Genomic DNA, 6294 nt, shown 5'->3' on the forward strand with positions numbered 1-6294 from the left:
GTGTCAACCCATTGGGACTCTGACTGAAACAATTAGTTACCACTGATTTTGGAAATATTATTAGGTAAAATTTGATTGGGCCGTAGGAAGACATAACATAACAAAACCTGAGCCAAATAGAAAAGGATTGATTTTGACAAATATTGAATTACTTTACCATTTTAGAGACATGTCAGTATTGTATCACATTATCACTCTGTTGGGCAGTGACTGAAATTTGGCTTAGATTTTCCATTATCTCTGTGGTATTTCAAATGTTCTGACAAATTTTTCTGTTTTTCTGGTCAGTATGGGGCAGCGTCTAAGTTGGATGTAGCTGAGCAGGGGCTCCTGGCTTGTTAGAGATTGCGGAGACTGCTGGTCTCTATCCTCATTGCAGTCGATGATGACAGACAACAGAAGTAATAAATTAAACTTACTCTGAAAAACAACAGTGGTAATTGTCTCTCTTTGACTCATCCTTTTATTTGAATAGATTAGCTTTGCTCTTCTCTCATCTCAGTCCATTCAACATATGTGCATATGTACGTGAGTATAAAGTTACTCAAACCACATTCTTTTTAAAAAGCTTTCTTGTGGTCTGATTGCAGATCTCACTTTGTATGAAATGTACCCATAATCACATTTAATTTGCACCTATTAATGTGTCAAAGAATAATCCATCTTAAATTTGACCTGGAATATTCCAGGGTGATAAGGTTTTTAGTTCTCTTAAATGTGGCAGGGATTTTCTTCTTGGTTGTATCGATTCCTTCTCTGTTACACTTGAACACTTGAGGCTACAAATTCATTCTTTTTCTAAATAAACGGTCATGGTGTTTATGAGAATTTTATTACTATAGCTGAGACCTCATCATTGGGATTTTTTAATGGGGAAATTTCATGGCCTGTTTTCAAGGTTATTACTCAGAGCACCAGATATGTAACAAGGTTTTATTTTTCTTTTATAGTTATTGTCACAATAGATGCCAACATAGCAGTTTCAATTGCTCATATGATCATGGCTAGCAGGAACTTTTTCATTTGAGACAATTAGGAAATCTAGTGGAGTGTTTAGAAAAATAAACCACTGTTGATGGCTTAGTAATTGATTTCTTCTCCACTTATTCATCCTTTCCCCATCTGGTGATTGAGAATGACTGCTAAGGTATATAGGTAGGAACAATAAATAATCTATTTCATCACAGGGCTGATCTTAGATGAGCAGTACCTATACACAAATTAATTATAATTTATTTCAGCACTGGTACAGATATTAGGTACATGACTGAGAAAGAAGGGCCTAACTTGACTGTGGGAAGAGGAGTTGGTTGGGAGAGCTTCACAGAGGAGTTGATATCTGAGTGGGGTTTTGAAGGTTGAATAGGAGATAAAGAATGGCAAATAGGTAGGAGCCAACTGACAAAAAGTCTTATACCTCTTGCTAAGGAAGGTGGTTTTCCTCCTAAAGACAGTAAAAGCCTCTAGAGAATGAATTAAACCTAGGGAAGAGATATGATCAAGTTTGTATTTTGGAAAGACTGATTTTACAGGGATGTAAGGGATGTACTGGAAAGGAGGGGTGGAGTTGTGTGTGAATTAGGCAGGAGGCAGGGAAAGCGACTAGTTGCTACAGAAAGAGCTCACATACCCTGACTGGTGTGGCTTAGTTGGTTGGGGGTTGTCCTGCAAAGTGAAAGGTCATCTTTGAAAGCATTTTGACATATTTGATTAATCTTTTTTTCTGATGAATAATTTTAAATTCTGATATCATAAAATTCCCTTAGATTTATCTTAAAAATAAGGATATTTCCCTAACTAATCACCTTATTATTATCATACCTAAATTTAATATAATTTTTTGGCTACCGGTCAGAGCACATGCCTGGGTTACAGGTTTGGTCACTGGCCAGGGTACCTAGGAGAGGCAACTGATCTATGTTTCTCTCCCTCTCTTTCTCCCTCCCTTCCCTGCTCTCTAAAAATCTTTAAACAAAAAAGAATTCATACGAGAGCTAAAAATAGCCAGAACTAAGGCTATAGTGGTGAGAATGAAGAGAAAGGGGCAGATTCAAGAGGTAATTAGGTGATAGAATTGGCAAAATTTAATGTCTAAGACAGTTTCTCTAAGATATGTAGTATACAAAAGAGTATGTTGGGAAAATGGATGGGGAGAAAGAATGAGTTTGGATTCTTTGAGGTTGTGGCACCCCAAACAAATTGCTGGACTACTAGATAACCCTGGAGCTCAGAAAATAAGTTGGCATGGAGACACATGTTTGGAAATCAGGGTGTAGCTAAAACCAGAGGAGGAGATGGGATGTTTGAGGGGTTGAGTGCAGAGCAGAACTCAACTATCTGGTTTTCTGTCTCCATATCTTTCTCTTATGTGCAGCATTCTGGTCTAATGTTGCTAATTATAGGATGATTTCAGCCAGTGTGAGAAGTGGGAGGAACTTGCTGTAAGCTCAGTAAAGAATCATTTTGGCTAGAGCATCATACTGATTGCCAAGGTTGCAGGTTCTTTCCCCCAGTCAGGGCACAAACAAGAAACTACAAGTGAATGCATAAATCAGCAGAACAACAAGTTCATGTCTGCCTGTCTATCTCTTCCTCCTCCTCTGTCTCTCCCTCCTCTCTTTCTTGAAAATCGCTGTTTTAAGGTGTTTGCACATTGGTGAGGTCAACATGGATCCTAGCACTAGTCTTCAACTTGCTGAGGAGCTTCAGTTTCTCAGTACACCGTGAACAGAAGGCGATTCCTATTTTTTAAAACATTTTATTTATTTATTTTTAGAGAGAGGGGAAGAGAGGCAGAAAGAGAGGGAGAGAAACATTAATGTGTGGTTGCTTCTTGTGCACCCCCTATCGGAGACCTGACCCACAACCCAGGCATGTGCCCTGACTGGGGAGAATCAAACACCCTGACCCTTTCGTTCGCAGGCTGGTGTTCAATTCACTGAGCTACACCAGCCAGGTCCCTGTTTTTTTATGGGGTCATCAAGCTAGGGTTATCTGAAAAAGTGGCATTTGAGCAGAGACCTGAAGGAAGTGAGGGAAGAAGCATGTGTGTATCTGCAGGAAGAGCATTCAAAGAAGTAGGAACAGGGCACTTGGAAATTGATATTCCATAACTGTATTAGTTGGGATATGTTTGACTATTAATAATAATGCAATTCAAATGGCATCAATAATAACAAAAATGTATTATCTCACATTTTAAGAAGCCCAGTAGGTTCTTAGAGTTGGGTGGTTCCTTGGCTCCGCAATGTTATGAGGGACTCAGGCTGTCCAGCTTCCTGCCCTTCTGTCCCCAGCTCGCCAGCTGTTCCCTTCAGCCTTGCTCTCTTGATTGTGTCAGGATGGCTGACTCGATTTCTGGGATCCCATGCAGACATAGTAATGTCCAGTAGAAGAGAGACTCTTCATCACTCTTTTTTGAACTGTTTAAAGTTCAATTGCTCATAAAAGTGGAGAAAATAATATAAAATTACACATCACATAGAAGTAAACATTGTTAGCATTTTGACATATTTGGTTTATCTATTTTCTGATGATTAATTTTAAATTCTGACATAATGAATTTCTTTAGAATGCATCTTAAATATAAGGATAATTCCCTAACCACATTATTATTATACCTGAATTTAATACCTATTTCTTAATAGCATCTAACACTCCAGTCCATATTCAGATTTCACAGTTTTCTCCAAAATGTCTTTTATGGATGGTTGTTCAAATCAAAATCCTATCAAGGGGCATTCATTACATGCTATTATATCTCCTAAATCCCTTTTAATCTTGATTCTAGAACATTGCCTTCTTTTTCTGATAAATTTGAAATGTTTAAAGGCCCAGTTCTGTTGCCCTGTAGAATGACTCACATTCAGACTGGTTGGTAGTTTGCATTGTTCTTGTCTTTCATATTTCCTGCAAACTGGATGTTAGATATAAAAAGTTGTATAGATTCAAATCAAATATTTATAGAAGAAATACTTCATAGATGATGTGTACTTATTGTTATCATTTTAAGAGTTACATAATGACTTATTCTCAGTGAAGCAAAATAAGAGAATTTCAGCCTAATTTCTCCATTATGAAAGAACATTTTTCTTGTGACTAGTAAATAATTTGAGGTTTGATATGTTGGTACTGATGTAATTATATAGCTCCCCACCAACCTTTTTACCTAATGGCTTTAGGTTCCACTGAAGATAGTTGCCCGGATCAGTTATTTCATCAGTGTTAACAAAACATTTATTAGCTTAAATTCTTATGGAAAAAGGAGAGTTAACTAGGACTATTTACTAGGTTACCCTGAAGTGCTAGAAAGGCAAGATATGTAAATAGTCAACTTAATAACCAATTTTCAAAGTAAGGCTTTGAATAATGGTGACAATTGAGTTTGTTTTGACTTTTTAAAAAAGATTTTATTTATTTATTTTCAGAGAGAGGGGAAGAGAGAGAGAAAGAGAGGGGGAGAAACATCAACATGTGGTTGCCTCTTACATAGCCCCCATTGGGGACCTGGCCCATAGCCCAGGCATGTACCCTGACTGGGAATGAAACTGGTGACCTTTTGGTTTGCAGGCCAGTGCTCAATCCACTGATCTACACCAGCCAGGGCTGTTTTGACTTTCTTTTTAAAAATATTTGTTTGAGCTCATAAATTTTTATATATTTAAAAGCTTTCAATCGTTTCTTTTGATACTCAAGTTTTCCCAGTGTTGGTTGGGGGAGACCTTTCATAGTGGCTGTATGTTCTTTTGACTCCATTCACCTTTGAAAGTTCCTTTGCTTTCTGACAAAACAAGATATCCCGATTGCTTTGTACATTCTGTGCCCCAGACTTGACGTTAGTAATTTCTTTAAGAAGCCCTAGTCAGTGCGCTTCTCATTAAGAATGAAGAAACTTTCGTCATAAGCCCCGAGGCACACTTCCCCTCTCCTTTCATTGGTCACAACTGCCTTCCATGCCCATTCTTAAAGTGCTCCCCGGTTGGAGGAATGGGATTCCTGTTTCCTTTAGTGAAACACATGGCCATGTAGAGGAGGAGTTCAGAGGTTCTGCTACAAAGGATAAGGGCAGACAAAGTGGAGCAAATAGTTGCTGGGTAACAAATCCGGTGCTTTCTACACTAATCGGAATCTTTTTAAAAAAATTTATTTAATTCTTATTCAAGTACAGTTTTCTGTTTTATATTCCCTGCCCTGCCCCCCCTCCAGTGCTCCCCACCTCCCTCCCATTTCCACCCTAATCGGAGTCTTAAATCACCAGTTTACCCAGTTACATGGAGAACTATCACTGGCAAGATAATGGCTCACAGGAGTTTATGCTGGGGATGCCCCTTCAGGAGGTGATATCACATGTTTTCCTGTTAAGAAATGGAAGTTGAATGGACATAGGGAATACTTCTGTTAAAATTTGTAGCTGGCTATAGAAGTATTTTGGTCTATGTAACTATGACAGGTTAACAGAATCAGGGCATTCTCTTGCCAGAAATATTTCTGATAGACACTGACATTTTATTGTCCAGCACTTTGGCATAAGGCAGTTACATATTACATATTAGGCTAGCTCTTTTGTGTACCAGCTGTTTATTACTTAATCTCTCTGAGCCTCAGTTTCTACATATATAAACTGGAAATCATAAAGTGCATTTTATAGAGTAGTTTGAAGTTTAACTGATATAAAGCACCTATCCTAAGTGCATGCATAGTATTCAATACGTGTTAGTCTTCATCATAGCCCTGTTTCTCCCTCCCTTCTTGATGATCACAATTTTCTGCATTTATATGCTTCCTTGTTTCAGAGAAGTTGGTTTCCAACACTATAGTTTATCTGTTGGTAGTTGTATTTTAGATTTCATTTTAGGGAAGGATGGAAATCTCCTTATGAGATTTACAAATTGTTCTTTTTCATCAGGAACCAATGTCCTTTGAAGTTATTTTTTTAGATGAGTTATTTATTGGGGAGGCACCCACCCTTGTATATGCTACCTCTTATTAATTGTAATTTCAGAGGGGGTATTTTCTATCCTTTCACCAGATTCAAGGACACACCTGTTGGGGTCCTTCTTCCCTCTCTGTGCTGATTACAAATAAGTCACAGAAAGAGGTCTCTACCAGCTCAACGGATTATCAGAGACTACAAAAAAAGTAACATAGAATTCCCTCCACTTAATGTACTTGGTAATTGCCCTTCACAGTTTTCAACGTTCATGGGAAAGTGAATGCACAATCAGCTTTGATTATCTGAAGCTAGTTATCATCTCCATCAACCTGGCCCTTGTCCCTCTTCTCTGCTCTCACCTG

The sequence above is a fragment of the Sturnira hondurensis genome, unplaced genomic scaffold (genome assembly GCF_014824575.4).
Source record: "Sturnira hondurensis isolate 20B ecotype Veracruz unplaced genomic scaffold, ASM1482457v3 Scaffold0005220, whole genome shotgun sequence".
Taxonomy (NCBI): domain Eukaryota; kingdom Metazoa; phylum Chordata; class Mammalia; order Chiroptera; family Phyllostomidae; genus Sturnira; species Sturnira hondurensis.